At 46.6% G+C, this 20,650-nt stretch overlaps 1 long non-coding RNA gene across 1 annotated transcript in view; it reads left to right on the plus strand.

Annotated features, from left to right (window-relative positions):
- Positions 1-3,393, plus strand: part of LOC146784032 (uncharacterized) — a 153,474-nt gene extending 150,081 nt beyond the window's left edge. Inside the window, exon 3 of the long non-coding RNA XR_014970659.1 lies at positions 1,909-3,393. This is a non-coding gene — a long non-coding RNA (uncharacterized LOC146784032). The remainder of the gene's footprint in view (positions 1-1,908) is intronic.
- The last annotated feature ends 17,257 nt before the right edge of the window (positions 3,394-20,650 follow it).

The raw sequence follows: 20,650 nt of genomic DNA on the forward strand, positions 1-20,650 counted from the left end.
CCTCATGATTTGGCAGTTATTACTCCTGATCCCGAAGGCACCTTAAGAGAAGTTGAGATGGAGGCGGGAAAGTTGGGACAGCTGTTCGGGTATCTGCTAAATCAGAATAAAACGCAAATTGTTGTCAGTAGACTGGCTCGATCAAATGACTGCATGCAGTTTATCTTGGAGGGATATCATGGCAGACATTGAGAAAATTGTAGAAATTAATTTGAGTACACTGATTCAGAGAACCAAAACCGATTTTGCAAGAATGAACAATCTTAGGCTCACATTCATCAGGAGGAGTAACATTGTAAAGTTTTTGTTTTTACCTAAGATTTTGTATTTTTTTAGGGCTATACGCTGGGAGATTGAGGGTTGTTGGTTTAAGGTGCTAAACCAGATGATCTCTAGGTTTTTGTGGTCTTATTCACGTTCTAGAAGAGCCTTAAAGTTTCAGAAATTTCCTAGGGAATGGGGAGGATGGGCCGTCCCAAATCTCCTGCTGAATTATTGGGCTTCGACCCTTCAACAAATGGTAGTTTATTTGAAGGGGGATGGGGAATTGGGATTAGGTGAGGAGGACCCTCCGTCGACATATGAGCTATTATAAAGAGGTGACGCCAGGGGCTGTCTTATGCGCCAATTGGAGTTTGGGTATTTCAAAAGTGTCAAATTTAAAACTCTATCTTGCGCCTACAGAGTATAGATGGCTGTCTGGAAGAAACTTTGGCTAGGCTGTTTGAATTGCTATACCCCTATGAACAAAAATATCCTGCACCCCGATATCTTTAGGGATGGCTGTGTTAGGCGCTGGAAAAAGCATGGCCTGTTAAATCTTAGGGATTTCATGGGTGATGTAGGCATTTGCTCATTTGATGAGATAATTAGCAATTTTGGGTTGGCGTATAAGAAATTTTTCAAATATTTGCAGATAAGGTATTTTTTTAAGGAAAAAAGGTAGGGGGCTAGTGTTTTTTTAAAGAGTTGGTGTGATAGATTTGCTCCTCAAATCTAAACCCTTGCTGGGTACACTGTACAGGATGCTGAACGGTAGGATGGTGGCTGATTTAGATAAGCATAGTAGAAGGTGGGAAGAACTGCTGCAAATGGGTACAGGGGAGTGCGAGGATTCTCTGCATCTTGCACAATCCACTTTTATTGCAGCCAACCTGCAGATCCAACATTTTAAAACATGGTTTAATCTGTATATTACTACAGTGATGATTACAAAATGGAGAGGGATTGATGGAACACATTGGCCTTGCTGTGGCAGCTATGCGGCGGACCTCATTCACATGTTCGCTACCTGCGCTAGCCTTGGTGGTCTTAAAAAGGATATTGGTAGAATGCTTCAGATACAGCTGGGGCTACGGATAGCAGTTACTCCTCAGATAATTATGCTAGGGGTGTTCGAGGATGCCGCTCCAAGTGATGTCTAGGCCTTAATGTTCATAGCCATGATAGTTTTAAGGCTCTTTTTGGCCACTGGATGGTTAGACCCGGTTCCACCTACAAGTCAACAGTCAATGGCTGGACTTTTGGGCATTTATCGGTTGGAATCAGCGGTTTATGCTCGGAAGAGCAGGGTGGCAAAGAAAAGAGGGGTGGAAATATGGGCAATTCTGAGGGCCTTGATAAGTGATTTGGATGGAGAGACCATGGTCTGGGAAGGGGCAATGGGAGGGAAGGAGGGGGACCTCCGGGAGGGGGGAAGCTTAGGCTGATACTTGTATGGATGGATTCTACTATGAATTTGTTGCTCTGTTTTATTCTATTTTATTCTTGTCTATAGATGCTATATAAATTAAGCTTCACTGATCGGCTTTATTTGATATATGTGACTTCCCTAAGGATGAAATTCTTCGTTTTTTGGCTTAGAACTGCTGGCTCCTTAACCGTTGTCTTTTCTTTTTTTTTTTGCAGGTTTAGTGAGGACCTGAGGGGGAAGTGAGGCCGGCCAGGACCTGGAAACCCCCAACTGAAAGAAGGCAACTCGACGAGGAGCAACCCGACGCCGACTGCCAACGGGACCTAGAAGTGACCCGTAGGTTTAAACGGCAAGGATGGAAGAAACACATGCATGCAGAAGAACTCGTGGCCCACTTCCCTCTTCGCCCTCTATGTTTCAGACTTGCTCCGCCCCGCCTGCATGTGCCATCAGACACGGAGCAATCCCGACACCAGCTTAACATTTAGTGTTGATGTAGGAGGTACATAAATGGGCACCTAGGGCACTTAAGAGTGTTTGTGTACTTGGTATAACAAGCATTTGCAATGCAATCGGTCTCGCCTTTGGGACCTTATATGTATTTAGCTATGCAGCACATTAGCCTGGGTGCTGAAACATCTACTGTTTTTAACATGGAGGGAAAGTAAGCACCAAACTGTGTGACACGCCAGGTATGGAAACACATGGAGAAAAATATTGCCTTTCAGCTGGAAATGGTATAATCCAAAGCTCCGTTTTTAATATAAAATCATGGCCTTCTCGGGGCATATCAAATGCAAGATTTGAAAAAAATACTGTTGACGGGTGCTCATGGAATACAATTTCTATGGACTGGAATCTAGAGAATGCTAAAGTGATTCTAGTATTTTACTGACCTCTGCTGGTCGTTTTATGTCAAGAAAGTTAAATAGAGGCTGTTGCCAATAAATAGAAAAAAAGAAAGTCCCTCAGCAGAAAGCAATTCTGGATTTTTACTGACCTTTACTGGTCGTTTTCTATCAAGATAGTTAAATAGAGGTAGTTGAACAGAAAAAAGTCCCTAAGCGGAAGCAGACAAATCCTAGGGCTGATCTCCAGAGCCCACAAAGTACATACACATATAAGTGTATACTAAAGTATATACAAGATGTCTTGAATGATCAACCTAAAAATGGTCACCATCAGCACTTCGAGTGTTGGAGGAGGAGGTATATAAGAGGACTCCAGCAGCACTTCAGACACTGGTGTAGAAGGTATATAAGTGGACACCAGCAGAACTTCGATTATTGGTTTAAGGGGGTATATAATGGACACCGGTGGCACTTTGAGTATTGGTGTAGGAAGTATGTAAATGTACATCGGTAGCACTTCATGTTTTGGTGAAGGAGGTATACAGACAGACACCAGCGGCAATTTGAGTTTTGGTGCCAAGGACAGATAGGGCTAGGGAAAATTGTTAAAAAGGGCAAATAAGGAAGAAGAGTAAGTGACAATACAAGGTATGCAGTGGCAATTGTTGGGGGCAAAGGGGCGGGACGATATTTTGAGGTGGATAGGGCTTATGAGGGTGATTTAAGGGTGAGTTGTTGTTAGGAGTTAACAATGCATTAGTGAAGAGGGATGGGTTTAGCATGTAATGCATTGCCAGGGACTGGTTTATTGTTAGCGTGGACCTATTCCATTAAAGATATATTTTACACAAGTTGTCTCTTGTAGTAATGCCAACTCGCCTAAAGCGTTGTGCTCTCTTACTCCACTAAACGGAGAATATGGGAATCTCTGCTTACCAAATGACAAGACATGACTACATGTTGAAGTATGCTGCCAAAAGAAGTCCTTCCTCCTGGGATCCAACTTTGGTGCAGCAACAATTGGCAGGTCCCACTGGGCTTTCATTGGCCTCACAGCTGCAGCTCGGGTAACTTCCTGTCTGACTGGCAGGCAGACTAGAAGAGCAGGCCCTCCTTCCACACCATGTGTAACCTTCTGTCTCCAGACCTCCCAGGCAGCTATCCAGCCAATCTGCAGTGGTACGTTCAAAATGCAGACAATGGAGAACCTCACACTATATCCGAGTTCCCTCCACAGGCTTTGGAAGTTTCTTTCCCCCCAGATTCTCATTTCTTGTCCCTGAAAATCCTTGATGAAATCATCCACTAACATGACCCCACGACCCAATAAAGGAATGGCAACAGAACCGCCTGTCTCTGTTCATGCTTAGTCATGATTCGAGGCTGAGCAATCAATGAAGCCTCCATGAACTCAGGGGCTCAAGTAGAGGTGTAATCCAGACAGACAGTGATCCTGTAGGTAGGGCTGCTATCTTTCTAAGAGAAAAATGCCAGCCATTTGAGATTGTTCAGGCGTTATGGGATGACCTTAGCCTGACACCGGAATACTTTCTTGACACTATTCTGCTCTAAAAGCCTTTTAGGAATAGTCTAGACAGAATTAACATTCCTTGGACATGTTTTCAGCTTCTATTTTTTGCTTTAATTTTTTATCACAAAGGAAACTTAATACCAGATGTTAATAATGTTATTGCCTTTTTTTTTTTTAACTTTCCCTATGTGGTAGCTGTCCTCCCTGGATGTGGAACGGCACTAACACAAGGAGCAGATCCCAAGATACCTTTTAGCACTGTCCTGAGGAGGAAAATCAGGAACTCAGGTACAATGGTAGTTCAGAATCTGATCCAAGTGAGGCAGTCTCCAATACAGGATGCTCTGCCCAGAAGGAGCCACAGTTGCAACTCTGCATGTGTTGTCTATGAGCGTTGTATTGAACAGTAAGGAAAGCAGGCTTCAATAAGTGCTTTTTGTGTTAAAACGTTTTTATTTTGAAATATATAAAAACTAAGTAAAAACAGAAAAACAATGAGCAGATACATAGTGAATGATATTTACACACTCCAAAGTAGATGATAGGGCGGCATGTCATTTCATAGTTGTACAGCTTTACAGTACGCGAAATGCCGACTTGGGCGATCTTAAAACAAGCATTTGCAATGCAATAGGTCTCACATTTACGCGAGTTGTGCTATTGGCATTGTAAATGACAAAGCCTGTTGTTTATGTTTTGGATTTTAAAACAGAAATAAAAGGCATTGTCATTTACAATGTCAATAGCTTAACCCCTTGCGTGTGGGTTTATTTCTCCCGCTGTGCGGGAGAAATAAACGGCGTTCGCGATCACAACGGCTCCCGGCCGTCGTGCGCACACGCCCACCGTAATGCACGACGGCCGGGAGCTGTCGTGCGCACTCAAGGGGTTAAACGTGCGTAAATGCGAGACCTATTGCATTGCAAATGACACACATGAAGTCAATAATGACAAATACTATGCACTGACAAGGACACACACAAACAGTCATAGTCACCCATAGTCACAGATGCACACACAAACACATGAAGTAATGACAAATACTACCTGCTCACAAGGACAAGCAAACACAAATGCAAACACACATGAAGTCAATAATGATAGACATACAATAGAAACAAAGAAAAAACGTACATATAAACGTCCACACTTGCAAACACACCTACAGCAATGCACACAACCCACACAATTATGAAACCATGCGTACACAAGTACAAATGGAAAAAAAAGCTAAACTCACAATCCGCAGGCGCACGCACACATAGTGATGAAGGAGGGGTGAACGAACATTAGTTCACCCAAACACATGTACACAGGCATGATCACACACAAACACGGATATAGAGCCATGCTCAAGCGCAAAGACGGATACACAGGTATGCTCACATGCAAACACGATACACAGGCAAGCTCACGCACAAACACGGATATACACGTATGATCACAAAGGCACGGATACGCTGGCATGCTCACGCACAAACAGGGTCACAGGCATGCTTACACGTAAACACGGATATGCAGGCATGATCACCACATACACGGGCACACAGGCATGATCACACAAACACAGGCACACAGGCATGCTCACGCATAAACACGGGTACACAGGCATGCTCAGGCACAAACACAAGGACACAGGCATGCTCACACGTAAATACGAAGAACTAGGCGTGCTCAGACACACACACGCCGTTCAAAGGCAGGCAGCAGCCTGTTTAATGAGACACACAGGCATATTGATTATTGACCAATTTCCTAAGATTGGCCATGTGTTTGCAAACATTCGAAGTCGCGAGAGTTATCACCACTACATGAAAAACGCCGTGAATATAAGGCAAGAGTGAGTACCTTAAAAATCTGTGTAACGAAAAATATATAAACTCAACACATATTTAATTTACTTTCTGCACAGCGGCAGAAACAAAGGCGGGAGGGGGGAGGACAGGGTACTTCAGAGCGCTGCGCCACATTCATGTGAAACATTCGCTCAACAAATTGCACACAACACCCTCCACCATCAACGCTCCGTGTTTTGGAACTGCTTCCGTCTGCCCTTCTAATTCGAAGAGATTTCCTGATACAAGTAAAATGATCAAAAATATATATCTTCCTTACTAAGCACAGTGTCCCTGAAGTGGGTGCCGCGCTCCGTTTCAAAGTTTGATTTTAAAAAATAAAACAGAAAACGAAATGCAAAAATGTACCTGCCTTTAAGAACAATATGTGGAATGCAGGGAGCTGGGCGGAGGGCAGGACATACACAGAGCAGGATTGCACAATTGTGGGAGAAAAAACAACAACCCCAGATAAAAATGCCGGAGAACTGATTAACCGTTTGAAACTGATCGCCTAATTTACTTTCCGATCATTCAAATTTCCTAGTTCCAGTATTGTAGAGTTGTAGGGGCACTGAAGCACTTGCTTACTGGGCACGCAACGTCTATGTCGGCAGCTAACCACAGTAGGAAAAACAAGTTACAAAATAACATGGCTGCCATTATGAGTTTTGAAGCTACCGCATGTTAAACGACCATGCACGAATGGTAAAAAAAAAGTGCGTACCTAGTAATTAAAAGACACTGTGTAACGCTGTAAGAAAATGGCTCTGTATATACTGCACCAAAGTAAGGTTCAGTGTGCACAGAGTCCACAGTCCCCAGAGGTTTGGCAGAGGCTAAAGTTAGATATAACCTTACACTCTAAAGTGGTAGCTTGGTCGAGCAGTAAGGCAGTATCAGAGGACAGTGTAAAGCATTTATTGTACACCCTCAGTCAGCAAATGGTCTCACACACTCAAGAACTGAACTCTAGGCCAATGGTTTGTATATAAAAATATGTGGTTGTTTTATTTTAGAACCAACAATAGGTATCAAAATATACTTTCTCAGAATAAGATGCTTTAGGTAAATACTTTCAATAGGCAATAGACTTTTGAATGCAATAGATACCGTTGTTGCAATAGGCAACATAATTCAAAGACAATTATACATTGAGCTCAATGGGAATTTCTAAGTAAATGCAATTAGTTACTTTTTGGATTACTTTTCTTACCACAGGACTGGATCCTAGATTCAGTCCTGGGACATTTCCTGGAAACAGGTGAGTAAAAACGTTTTGGTTACAGGTATGATTTTTAAGGAATATTATTGTATTTTAAAAGTTGACACTTAGAAACTTTTTCACATAGAATCACCAATGTTATCCTATGGGAGGAAATTCACTTAGCAGGTAAGTAGGGTTATCGTTACTTTTTCTTACTCAGTGTTGGATCCTAAATCCAGCACTGGTGCATCTCCTGTAAACAGTTGGAAGAAATCGTTTTTGTTATACAGGCAATTTTTAAGGAATAGTTGTAAGTTACAAAAATCGACACTTAAAAGAATTTCTGGTGAAAACCAGGCAATGTTATCCTACGGAGGAAAATCAAGTTAGCGGTAAGTACAGTTGTAATTACTTTTCAGGGTCAGTGCTGGGCACCAAGATCCAGCACTGGGATCTCTCCTGATAACAGATGAGTAATTTCGTTTTCGTTATTCGGCTGATTTTAGGTGAATATTTTAAAGTTTCAAAACTCGACACTTAGAAGAATTTCCAAGTGAAACCAGTCAATGTTACCCTATAGAAGAAAAGTGAGTTATCGGCTTTTGGGTAAGTACTCGACTGGCAGAGTTAAGGTTCTGGGAATAGACTCAGGCGTCTCCCAGGGTCAGGTAGGTACAGTTGTTACACCCTCAGCGGCACAGGGGCAGCTGGGTGCAGAGAGTTAGGCCCAATGTTATCCAATGGCGGGCAGGGGGCATTTGGTTGGTGGCTGCTGGCAAGCAGGCCACGCGGCTGTGGGAGCTGGGCTCCTGGTCACTTGCTCCGGGCAAGAGGTGTAGTAGATTAGGATAGATGTTGCACTCCCAGGAGCACTCGGGCAGCTGAGTGTAGGGTGCTTCTGAGCCGTCTGGCGCTCAATTGATTTTTTATGGACAAGTTACAAGACGAACAAAGGCTGCAAGCTCGGGGACGAAGATTCTTCAGGTGCGACCACCACTTTGAGAGGTACGTTGGGAAGCTGTAGGTTAGGTAGGCACCCAGGAGCTGGGCACAGGGGGCCGCAGGGTGTCGGGTGCAGGGGTGTCTTTTCGCGTCGGGAGTTCTTACCCTGAGCTGGTCACGGTTGGAGGGGTCCCTGGTTCTGAGGCTGCAGGTGTCGTCAGGAGCGTCGCGGTGGGTCCTTGGGTGCTGGATTCTGGGTCCCAGTCGCCGGGGGGACGTCCTCGTGGTCTTTGTCCACTCAGGCACAGGCCAGGCTTGGCGGGTGCAGAGTGTGCAGGGTTCGCGGTTGGGTCCTGGCTGGTGCCAGGGGTGTTGCTTGTTGTTGAGCAGGACCACTGCTCGTGGGAGTCCCAGTCTTTTTAAAGTCACAAGGCAGTCAGGTCCTCCAGGGTTTTTGAGGTTGCTGACCACTGGAGATGCCGGGGTTTAGCAGGAGCAGGTTCGAGGGTCGATAGGGCTGGGGCCAAATCAGTTGGTGTCTTCCTCTTGTTAGCAGTTGCATGGCTGGTCTTCTTGTTTCTTGATCTTCTTGCTTGTTTCGGATTCGGGATCTGAGGAAGGAAGGTTCAGGGTGCCCCTAAATACTAAATTTAGGGGCGTTACAGGTAGGTAAATGGCAGGGACCAATTGGTCCCTTCCCTGGGGTGGGTACACCCCCTATCCTGCCACTCTCCAGTGGGAGGGGGCAGGAGCCTAATCCTGATTGGGCAGGGCTCCCCATCCTCAAGATGGCGAGAGGCCGGAGTTCTGCTTCACCTCGCCTCCCCCACCTGAGGGGTGGGGTTGGCAGAGGCTGGCACACTCACTTTCCCCACTAGGGCTTTCCCGCCAGTCTTCCCGCCAGAGTGGGGGTCAGAACCGGTGGGGGCCAGTTGCTGAGTACAGCAAGTGGTCTGGAGAAGCTCACAAAGGCGGCATGCCTTTGAAGCTTCCCCTCCCCATCCTGGGGGAGGAGACCTAGCACCTCGGCCAGGATATGCATTGTTGCAGGCCCAGGAGAGCGGATGGCTCTCTACCCCTCTACCCAGGGGTCCAGCAACATGTCTGCTGTGTGGCAGCCTCTCAGACAGGACGTGGATTGTAGGTTAGATTCAGGGGGCAACTTTAAGTTTCCCTCTGTCATGCATCTTACATTAAATCCCACACTGGCATCAGTGTGGGTTTAATGTGCTGAGAAGTTTGATACCAAACTTCTCAGTCTTCAGTGTAGCCATCATGGTGCTGTGGAGTTCGTGTTGACCTCCCAGCACCATATCCTCTTAATGGCAGCACTGCACTTACAATGCCCAGGAATGGACCTGGGTACTGTAGGGGTACAGGGCTCATGCACCTGTACCCACACCACTGGCATAGTGCACCCAGCTAGAGGGGTGACTGAGGTATGCCAGGGCAGTGTGTTGGTGGGCATGGCACACCGGGATGTGTGCCATGTCGACTCTCTGTTTTGTTCTGCACCAAGACACTCAGCCTGCAAAGGCAGTGTGTGTGTGTCAGGGTACAGGGCCTCTAAGGGTGGCACAATAAGTGCTGCAGCCCTTAGAGGCCTTCTCTGGTCACAGGGCCCTGGGTACCTAGGGTACCATTTACCAGTGGCTGACATGTGGCCAGAGATGCCAATTGGGTTTTGGCTGTTAGGCAGTTTTAGGGAAGGAACACAGTCCCTGGGCACCTGATTGGCAGGAGCCCAGGGCACCCAAGTCAAAGAGCATCAGTAGTCTGGCAACAAAAAAAGAAAAAGGGGGGGTTTACTGCAACAGAAACCCACTTTCTCACAAACGCCGCAAGTAAAAGATCTAGTCCGGGTGGACGGTGCCAAAAGGAGACAGGGCGGTAACAAGGAAGAACTAAAAAGCCTCACTTACAATCGAAAGCCAGCGTTTAGCATGAACGATGACGCAAGCCAATGAAAAGAAGGGGCGGGTCCTACACTCCACTTCTGAAATCTAATCAATTACAAGAAGCCTCGCAGAGCGAGTAGCGCATGCATGCTGCAACGCTAAGCGAGACCTAAAAACGGAACATGGGAGACCTCAGGCTTACTGTAGGTAATGATGAGATAGTGACCAGTATGGATGGCCCGAGCTGGGGGATAAGGTGAGTGAGCCAGACGTACATTCGTAGGTGGGCAAATGTGTGCAAAAGAGACAAAGATAGCAGAGAGAGGGGAAGAGGAGACAGGAGTGAGACGAGATGGGGAGGAGGGGGTAAGGTCCCTTGGTGCGAAGTGACTTCAATAAGTTCTGAATTAATCATATCAATCAATCTGCATTGATTTTTTTTACTTTTCTCCCTGGTCTCCTGCTTCAAGAACTTCAATGAATTGGTTGATCTGAAATGACTTTTTAATCTATTGTTCTGTAGATCCTGTTCCGTACTCCTTTCCGTTGACATTCTAACTTTGAGCAATTTGGCAGGAACCCAAAACTTTCCTCTTCCGTTAAAAGGCTACCTATTCTGTTGCTTTTAGTTCAGGTGAACATGCGCTCTCAAAACAAATACAATTATTTGCATTTAACTATCCAGCCTTCTTGCATGGCGTCTGGTATAATCTTTGAAAGTGGTGGAGCATAATACTTGCCCTGAAATGTAGCAAGTGAGCCATGGACTTCATTTTAGGGGTCACCAGAGGTTGCAGGTGCAACCCTCTGTCTTGCCCCTTGCGACCCCTGGTCTCAGAAGTGCATGGAGCACAGGGGTAGCTTTATGGACATTGCTAGGAGCTCCACGATCCTCGTTTAGTAAATAATATATGATTATTCACTATTAGTGCAAAAAATGGGACACAACTTGCTGGAATGTGAAAAATTGGAGCAGAATTGCATCAATGGCAATGGCAGCTGAGGTAAATAAAAAAAAATGTAATGCATGTTGTGTATGTGCCTCTGGGTGAGAGTGGGTTTATGTGAGAGATTGAGTGTATGTGGGTGAGTATATTAAAGCATGTGTGTGAATGAAAGTGAAGGGCAAGTGGCATGTGATGTCACTTCCACTACCCCTGGTATTTTGGTGAATTGGCATTCATGGAGTGAACCTGACCTCATCTAGGGACGTTTTGGGGAGGGCGGTAGCCAGGGGGAGTGGGGACAGCCAATATTACTGACTGACTTCACTAAATCGGAGTTCCCTGTGTTGCTTAATGGGCTACCCAGAAGTTTCATACGTTGTGTGTTTTTCATTCGGAAGATGTGTTTAACGATTAAATACAGTACAAAGTGGGCAGCTTTGCTGGGACTCTCTCCATCGTGTTCCAAGAAGCTTCTCCGGTGGTGAGTTGCACGTGCCTGTCGCGTGGTACTGACTGCAGACAGTGCGGCGCCATGTCTACCGTCAGCCGTTCTGTGAGGCGGTACCGCGGTGCGCAGCTGCAGCGTCCTCGAGTGCTTCCGGACTCTGCGCGTGCCACCGCTTTGCTGCAAGTAAGCACAGCAGGACGGCACATCACTGCGGCACTGGGCTATCTACCCAGATGACTGTTCCGGACCAAAGTAATGCAGCACATCTGAGATAACAGCAGCAGGTATGGGTTGCAAAGGATTGTGACTTCTGTGTGACTGTCTGTGCGCAAGTATTAGAGCCACAAGCGTCAACAGTTGGATGTGTACTTAGCATATTTGCCATGCTCACGTTTTAATATGCAACGCATAATTTAAGGGATCTGCCTGGAGACTGAACGCAACTCACTCAGAGCAGCAACAGCAACATGTCTGGTCCCAGCACTGACACAATGCGGGGCCCAGGCAAGCAGCATACGTCAAAGATTATACATGGAGGAGTGGGGCAACGTGACAGCACCCAACATACAAACTAGAATAAACACAATTATATGCACAGCACCTCAGGATGATCCCGCCCTCTTCACCTTCAGATAACTGCAGAGGACATAGAAGTGCGGCTGGGCTGAGACAGAAATATTTGTACCTCAACCTTGTGCAGGCTGTGCGCAATATGTGATTGACCCTCTCCCCTCCCCACTAGCTTTCCAAACTATTATATTGCTTGCTGGTTTTTCTCTATGCTTGTCTATACGCCAGTTCATAGGAAAGAGGGTGAAGATTGGGAACAGAAGTGAGACTGGGCAGAGAGTGAGAACAGGAAAGGACAGAAGAAGAGATGAAAAAAGAAGGAGGGTAGTGCAACGTTATTGGTCACTGAAAAGAAGGATAGATGGTAACATTTTGATTGCCTCATTTACGAGGCCCCTGCGTCACTTTTGTGCCGCTGGAGCGTCACTTTTTTGACTCTCCGGTGGCGCAATGTGCAGCAGGATATTTACAAGGCCAAGCAAAGCCACTTTGCGACTTTTCATGACCGTAGTAAATATATGCCCCTTTTACGCAGTACACTAGGTGAAAGGGGCGTTCAATGGGTATTATTGTGGGTGTTCCCACTCAACACTCATGGAATCCCAGATTTACGAGAAATTGTAAATCTGGGAATGCGTCAGATTCTAACATCCTTATTTCTTCTAATTTGTTCCTCTCTCTATGTGTGCTGCAGAGATGTGTGCTGCATTCTGCGGCACACATAGAAAGAGGAACACACCTCTCATGATTGTTTTTGTGCAGGAAGGGACATCTACAATGCAGGCACCCTTGTACCATGGCAAAAGGGTGCCTGCATTGGCGCATGGCAGCCCATTGTGTGCCGGCGCAGGGTAAAAGGACAGGAATGTGCCGTATCTCAGAGATACCGCACATTCCTGCCCTTTTCTTTTGACGCAGGTCAGCACAACAAGATTCATTGCGGCGCCACCGTGCGCCAAAACCTCATAAATGAGCCCAGGAGTAAGCAAATGTGAGAACGAGGAGGAATGGAAATTAGAGTACTTAGATAAATAATTTGAGGCATCAGGAGAGAGAAGAAAGAAGGATAGACTGATAGGAGAGCAAGACAGAAACAGAAGAGGGAGCGAACTGTATAGTGAGGCCCCCTGGGGTGGTGCCACTCAGTCACCTACAGCATTGTTGGATTCACATGCCTGTGGCGCGGATCATCCGGGAATTGTTTTGTGTTCTTGAGGCTGGCATTTGCATCCGGTAGAGTGGGTGACCATGATTAAGCGTGAGGAATCATGTCCACTGCCTGTCCACACAGGACGTCGGCTGGTGAGTAGTAGTTTGGGGGTGTTCTCCTATGTGCACCTAGGAACGTGTCCATTATTTCTTCAATGCCGTCATGTTATTCCCCGCCTTTCCTGATTCCTTGTTCAGCGCCCTGCTCGTTCTTTCAACTTCCCTGTTCGCCTGGGGCCATCAGGTGTGATTCTTCGGTGGGCGATGCCTAGAATTTCTAGGTATTCTTTAAAATCACCTCCGTGAAATATCGGGCCATTATTAGTCTTCATGCATTGCAGGATACCAAATGGCGCAAGCTTTGTGTGTAGGCATATTTACTTAAAATTGGTACTCCTCACTCTTTCCACGATATGCATCAGTTAGTACCAGCATGTTTTGTCTGTCGGTAATAACCTAAAGTCTCCACTGACATCATACCATTGCTTGGCACTAGTCTCAGTGGTGACCACGTGAGCGGGTCTGTTGAATGCACTGTTCATCTTGCCTCACTGATGACAGGCAACTGTCTGATCAACATAGGCATCAATGGCTGGGAGCCATACTCTTCCTCACAGCTGTGTTTTTGTTTGGTTGCGCCCTGAAGTACACCGTCAACTATCTGACAAAAAATACTATCGGAGAACTGACGAAGATTGGAATCAAAAGATAAAAACGAAACTAATGTCCATCATAGAGACTGGAAAAGCAGAAGGATGGCTATCAAAAAAAGAGTCACAATTTCTCATCAATGAAAGCCCAAGGACACCAATCATGTCTGTCCTTCCAAAAATACATAAGGACCCGAGAAGCCCACCGGGAAGACCTATAATCTCGGGAGTTAATTCCATATTAGAACGACCCGCCAAATATGTGGACACTTTCTTAAAACCACTAATATGGGATACCCCGAGTTACATAAAGGACACCATGCAAGCAATTAACATGCTGGAAAACCATCCATTTGATGAGGACAATGAAATATTAGTGACCCTTGACATTGTTAGTCTTTATTCCAATATTCCTCAAGAAGCAGGTCTTGAAGCCCTACAAGTCTTTTTAGACAAACGAGCTCGACCACATATTGTACCAACTTCTTCGATACTACAGATAGCAGAAATATGCTTAAAATACAATTTTTTTACATTCAATGACATACAATTCCTACAAATCATGGGTACAGCGATGGGTTGTCCCTTCGCTCCAGAAATGGCCATAATGTTTATGGCCTTATTCGAAGAGAGGTGGGTATATAACAACAACCCCCATGATGGACACATTAAAATCTGGCGTCGATATATCGACGATGTGTTCATGCTTTGGAGAGGCAATGAAGAACAACTTGGAACCTTTGTGGCGTGGCTTAACAACAGGAACCCCAATATTCAATTTACTGTAAACACCAACAAAACAGAAATGAATTTTCTTGATATTTTGGTTAAACATGAAGACGACCGTCTATATACCACCCTTTTCACAAAAAAAACTGACAGAAATACATTTTTACATTTTTCAAGTTTCCACCAACGAAACTTGCGATAAAATTTACCATTCAGCCAATTCCTCAGGATAAGGCGCAACTGCTCAAAAAAGGAAGTCTATTTCAAAAATGCGACAGAACTTTTGGAAAAACTGAAAAAGAGAAACTACCCAAAAAAGCTTTTGAAGAAAGCAATGAAAAGAGCGTGGTACACTCCGCGGAATCTCTTCTGACTCCAAAAAACAAAAAGGAAGACATGCCCCTTGTCTGCGTAACAACATTTTCGGGATGTACAAATGAAATACAAAAAATCATCAGAAGAAATTGGAACACAGTCAAGAGTTTGCCTCCTTTCAGACAGACACCAATATTCGCTTTGAAAAAAAACACGAGTATAAAAGAAAGACTAGTACGCGCAAATACAACTATGCCAAAACCAGAAACTACACTAAGGACAATGTTGTCATTGCCACCAATCAAAGGTCATAGAAGATGTGGCAATTGCGTCTCGTGTGACAGTACAATCGAAGGAACAAAATTCACATATGGCACCAAGTTCATCAATCATGATAACTTTACGAACTGTAATACTCAAAATGTTATTTACTGTGTGGTTTGCCATTGCTCACTAGCATACATTGGAAAAACAACGCAACCCATAAAAAACCGGATTTCCCAACATCGGTCAAGAATCAAATGTAAGACTCCAAATGCACCTATGGTTGCACACTTCATTGAAAGAAATCATGGATCCAATGAAATAAAATGGACAGTATTGCGACACATGAAAGGCAAAAATACTGACTCCCTTTTATCCAAGATAGAAGCAAAAACTATAATGTTCTTGGGTACAATTGAAAATGGACTAAATGAAATGACAGAACTTTCGAATGTCATATAAAGGTTTCTTCTGTATTCCCCCACCTATGTGTACTGAAACTATAGATCAATCAGTCTACAACAAGTTATAAGTTGGGTGAAAATGACAATCGAATAGAATGCTCTAAAACAAATAACCAGTGCCCCTAAAATGGAAATTGGTGATACAAAGGTAAAGCAAGCAGAGATAAGGGTACCATGCAAGGAGACCAGTTAAGCACTCAGTGTAACGTGCCGAGTAGGAGGCTCATAATCACACCCCCTGACTAACTAATATGAAATGCCTTTCCACGTAGGCACAAAAATCATAAGACAAAAGGAAAGAAATATCGCCGAATAGGACACCACGGTTGCAATAATAGCAAAGTATCCATAACTTTATTGAACAATAAACACAGTGAAAACGACCAAAAATAAACAAAGTATCCCCATGGCAACAGCCAATGTACGACGCGGAATCGTAACTGCATAAACGAAACGTCCCTGTGGAAACATCAACGACGTGACGTGGAACGCAGGCGCGCCCCGCGCATGGCAAATAGACCACACAGCCGGCATTTCAAACGTAAGAAACTCTAAAACGGCGTGGACGCGGAGAGAAGAAGCTGGAAGAGAAGCAGAATCCGAGACCCTTGAACGAAAGTAAGTTCTAACGAGAGAAAAAGAACTAAGATTCATGAACTAACACCACAAACGGGTGCTATGCGGGATAAGAAGGCTTCCCTTTGGGCACAAGAACAAACATACAATAAGTGTTCTTAGTCCGTAATCCGCTCTAACAACACAAACAAAAAGCAGCCCCTCCGTTTCCCACACAGAAGCTACTCCTAAAAAATAGCAAGAGTTAAGTCACGAGTTAGTTGAATGACAACAGAGTGAAAATCTTTTCTCCGTTGGTCCCATAAATTACAACCTTTAAAACATTTGTTTCAAATTTTTTTTTCAGAAACGAGCCACTGCTTGAACGTATAGAGCCGCAGATTCTACGAATTTGAACAGGCTTTCACTTCCCTACGAATCAGACTGGGTAGGTACACAACTAATAAACCTAGTAAGTCCAAAAATGGATGCATACGCTAGATGACCAGAGGGGTACCCTTACCCTAATAAAAATATATATATCTTTGCAGGACAAAGGCATCCGCCAGCCTGGAAAAACCTGAACAATTGAAAACATGGTGCGTAAATTTACCAGACCTAATTTACCAGTAAGATGTATCAAAAAGAATGTACTCTAAAATTAGATATATTGTTACCCATACAGGCAATAGATGTCCCATCAGAACATTAATAAGCCCTGAAGAAGACCTCACTACAAAGTCGCAGGTCCCCACACTACAGGTCGAAACGCGTTGGCAACATACAAGCAGCGATTCAGAACATATTTGGAAAAACACCTAAGTGTTTATGCTTTCCCTTAGTAGGAACAACAATTAATTTAAAGTTCCCTCATAAAACCGATTAAATAATTCTTTTCTGACCCTGCTAAGGACCAAACGAGATTGTGACGATTGAGGACCAACCAAGTTAGGGTTCCAAAAGTGTAATCAGTTGGACATTTGTATACTGTTTTGTACTGTGAATATTATTTATGTAAGTGATTCAATTTGAGCAATAGATGCAAGATTTGTTATATGTTGATGTTAAAAAGTGTAAATAAGTGTACAAGAAATTTGTGATTTTTCATGTAAAAGATAGGTGAAAAGTCTATTGATGAAGTGTTTTCTCTCTTTAAATCAAGTGTAAAACAGAAAAATTAAATTGACACTTACAGTCAATAAAAAGGACTGTAAGACAAAGAAAAATTGCGATTTATGGGCTCAGAGGCATTCACATGTTTATATAGTGTTTTTGTTTGGTTGCGCCCTGATGCCCGGTATGTGGCTAGTGGATGGTCTCTAGTCTTTGTACCAACTGAATGACGATCCTGGGCCCTCTCATAAGGATGCCCTTACCCCTGGTGCTCAATTTGTCTCGCACATCCAAAGTTCTTTCAGTTCTCGGTTAATGCCCTCATCACAGCTGCCCTTGTCCCTCAAGAAGTATTTCCACTGGAATTCTCATGCTGCTGCTTATGCCTGCTGGAGTTAGGGATTATTCCTTGTGGCATCAACAATGTTGGACAGCCTGATGGTCCAAGGACAGTTTACCAGGGCCACCCACTCTAAGTTTTTATCCACTTCTGTATTACCAGTTGTCACTGCAGGTTCTTTAAGCTGAGTGTGCTGGGAGAGACAATCAGCTGGGTTGCTGTACCCTGGCTTGTACCCTAGGGTAAACTGATAACAGCTAGAACACCCATTGTTCTATTCTTGGGGGAGGCTATGGTGCTATTACCGGAAATATCGGAATTAGTGACTTGTGGTTTGGCATGCAAAAGACACCCAATTGATGGACGGAATGCAGAACAAATCAAAACATTCACTCCCAGTCAAGAGATCTGGGTTAAATCCATCATTCTTTGCTCACCATGCCACCCCAGTTTAGACCTGGCCATATGCAAATCAGTCTTAACCCTGTGCCTCATGGGAACAGTCCAGCCCGAACTGCCAAGCCAGGTCCTCCCTGGACCAGAAACGAGCATCCTAGGACCGGTTTTGAGGTTCCACCCCTCATCAGCCAGGATAGCTTGAATCCAGTGGCACAGTGAGCCAGGTCTGGGCATACCCGGCGCACTTAGGGTGAGGAAGCAAAAGACACACAATTAATGAGCGGAATGCAGAACAAATCAAAACATTCACCCCCTGTCAAGAGATCTAGGTTAAATCCATCCAAAGTGGGGGGGGTGTGGATTGGCGCGTCGAGATGGCGGTCGCACTCTAGGAGTGCTCCGGACCCCTCCGTCATCTGCACTGTAATCCCCCTGTCATTAACACGTCTTGATGCTCCGATCGTGCTACCATCGTACTCACTCCGGTTGGCGCTGCCCGGTGGTGCCACAGGAGCGGTCTCACCCAGCCAACAAAGGGAGATACTACCTACTGCCTCTGGCACACCCTGCTTCCAAAATGGCAGCTTTGGCTCCCTTAGGCCCGGCGCCCTGCTCGCTTCCAGCGCTGAGGCCCATCCCGCCTTTTCACCCGGACCCTGGGACTGCACCCACCTGGATGCCTGGGGGCATTCCAATACCGACGACTCTGAAGGCGGAGGTGCGGCGCGCTGACCCTTAAGGTGCAGGCTCCTTTCCATGCCTTCCTGGGCCTTTGACGGGGCTTGCCTGGCCCGAGGGGCCGTGAGTGGGGGCTGGCGGCCAGAGTGTGTGGCTGCGGAGGGATCGGCCAGTCTGATCGGGTGGCCGGGTCCCTGGGTCGGATCCCTCCCCCCCTAGCCCTGCTGAGCCTGAACTTGGCCCCCCGCTAGGGTCTTGGCCAGCCTACGGGAGGACACCTCCTAGCCGTCTTCCTTGAGCTGAGGACACGGCCGCTGACACTCGTGGTCGCGCGACACCCATCCCGCGAGGCCTCCTTGGAGCCTAAGCCTGCTGAGATCACTGGCGCTTGCCCGGGCATCCAGCCTTGCAGCCTGATTGCGACCTCCTGCCTGAGCTGCGGCCTGTGGGTTCCTGCTTCTCGTTGGGGCCGCAGTGCCTCCTGTGGCCTACTGCCTGGGCCTCCACGGTGTGCGGCTGGGGCCTGGCTGTGGTGACTGGCCTGGAGGGAGGCTGCCTGCAGCCGGTCGGTCCACCTGCGACCTACCTTTGGGCCATCACTGGACCTTCGCGGGCCAGAGCGGAGGTGGGTGTCTGCTTGGGGATGCACGGGGGGCCCTCAACGACATCCATACGCCCCTGTCTCCTAATCTACAGATCTGTCCCCGTGGGCTTGCAGCCCAAACCTGTGGTTCCACCCTTTACTGCATCTGGGGGTACCCTCTGTCGCCTGCTCACGCTACTGACCTCGCACTTGGCTGCATTTATCGAGCGGCGAGGAGTCCTGGGTGCGGGCCCCCTCTACCACTCTCTCTCCCTGGCTCCGGCCCTGAGGGGGCTCTGCAGGACACTGTGAGCCTCTGCCATCGGGACTTATGCTGCCCAGCCCTGTGGCGCTCCCACCACCGCCAACAGGGAGGGTGGTACCGGCCGCATCCATCGAGCAGCATGGGGTCCTCAACACCGCCCCCCCCCCCACCGGTTCCTTACTCCTGCGCTGCTCCTAGAGTGCCCTGATCAGGCTCTACGGATCTTGGTCACCTGGGCCTGCGCTGCTCGCCCTGGGGCTCTGATCCGCGTGACGCTCCCATCCTTGCAGGACACCCGCGGGGGGGCCGGAATCGGCCGCATTCATCGAGCAGCGTGCGACCCGGGGCTCGGATGCCTGGGGACTCCCCCCTTCCCCTCGGGAAGGACCTCTCGACCATCCTCCAAGCTATCGGCGCTTCCCAGGCCTCGTGGAGGGCAAGATTGTCGAGGTCCGGGTGGACATGGCCCTTATCCGCCAGGACCTTCGTAACGCCACAGTGCGAATCTCAGAGGCAGAGTCCCACCTCTCTACGGTTGATGACGAGCTGGGGCAACTGAGGACCGAGGTGGCTCGCCAGCAGAATCACACTTCGGAGCTGCACCGTCGAGCGGAGGATGTCGAAAACCTCTCACCAAGAAACAATCAGCGCCTAGTGGGGTTCCCTGAGGGGGTCGAACAGGGCCACGCGGACACCTTAGTGGAGGCATGGCTGAAGTCATCGATGCCCAAAGAAGCTTTCTCTGTTTGGTTTGCGATTGAGCGTGTCCACTGATCCTTGGCCCCTAAGCCTCCCTCTGGGGCCCCACACCGTCCCATCATTGTGAGGATTCTTTTTTTTTTTTTTTTTTTTTGGAAAACCTTTATTTCAAAAATCAGGACACAGCTATTCAGCCGACAGCCCGAAGGTTCGGCAGCATTGAGAGTTAGATACAGTGACGTGTCCCCAGTACAGTACAAAGAGTAGTGCAAAGGTCCAATTTTAGGTCAACACAAAAAACCACAACAAACCCCAGCAAGGCAAGAACATTGAAAGCCCATGGTGAAAGCCCCCAGGGGAGGCCGGACCCCACTCATCTACTAGTTACAAGACGGTGTACGGAGGAAGAAGGGGGACAGCAGAGGCCCAAAACAGTTCCTAAAACCCAACTGTGCTGGAAAGAAG

The sequence above is a fragment of the Triturus cristatus genome, chromosome 11, assembly GCF_964204655.1.
Source record: "Triturus cristatus chromosome 11, aTriCri1.1, whole genome shotgun sequence".
In the NCBI taxonomy this organism is placed as follows: Eukaryota; Metazoa; Chordata; class Amphibia; order Caudata; family Salamandridae; genus Triturus; species Triturus cristatus.